This window comes from Propithecus coquereli, unplaced genomic scaffold, assembly GCF_000956105.1.
Source record: "Propithecus coquereli isolate 6110/MARCELLA unplaced genomic scaffold, Pcoq_1.0 Scaffold585, whole genome shotgun sequence".
Classification (NCBI taxonomy): Eukaryota; Metazoa; Chordata; class Mammalia; order Primates; family Indriidae; genus Propithecus; species Propithecus coquereli.
This window is the reverse complement of record NW_012151785.1, coordinates 316,583-317,510: the sequence shown is the minus strand read 5'-3', so window position 1 is coordinate 317,510 and position 928 is coordinate 316,583.

The window sequence follows — 928 nt, the reverse complement described above, 5'->3', positions numbered from 1 at the left end:
TTACCAGAAAATTCATAATGCTATATTTATTCTAGAAAGAATTTAAGGCAGAAATGGCCATGTTACCAAGAAAGAGGAAAACACAAACTATAATCTAAAACTTGGGAAAAGAACTCAGAAAACCAAAGGAGAGGAGAAAATGGAAATTAGGGAGAAAAAATCTGAATACTAGAAATTGAATAAAATTGCCTTTTTCAAATTTACATCAACATTACCTCCAGAAAGAAAAGCAAACTAAAGAAATTAGAAATGAAAAATGAAGTTTAATTCAGAGGAGTCTAAAAAATTATTAGGGAAAGTTAGCAAAATGAGTAGAGCCCAGAAAAGATTTTCTTTGAAAAAATTAATTAAGATACAGTATGCAGATATTCAGCAAATATTAATTGAGCATCTGTTAGGTGTCAGGCCCAATTCTAAGTGCTCTGGATACAGCGCTGAACCAAACAACATCCTTGCTTTCATGAGACACTTACATTCTAGAGGAAAGAAACAATAAAAACAAACATGCCAGAGGGTGTTTGGGGTCCTGCCTTCATTTGCTCTGGCTGCCGTAACATAGTACCACAGATTGGGTGGCTTCGACAATAGAAATTTATTCTCTCACAATTCTGGAGGCTGGAAGTCTGAGATCAAGGTGTTGGCGGGTTTTGTTTCTTCCGAGGCCTCTCTCCTTGGCTTGCAAACAGCGGCCTTCTTGTGTCTTCACATGGTCTGCCTCCGTGCGTGCCTGTGTCCTAATCGTCTCTCCTTATGGGGACACCAGTCGTTGGATCGGGGCCACCCTGATGGCCTCGTTTTAACTTAGTCACGTCTTCAAAGCCTCTGTATCCAAATATAGTCACATTCTGAAGCTCTAGGAGTTAGGACTTCATCACATGGATTGGGAGTGGGAGGTGGGGGCGGAGACACAATTTAGTCCATGAAACAT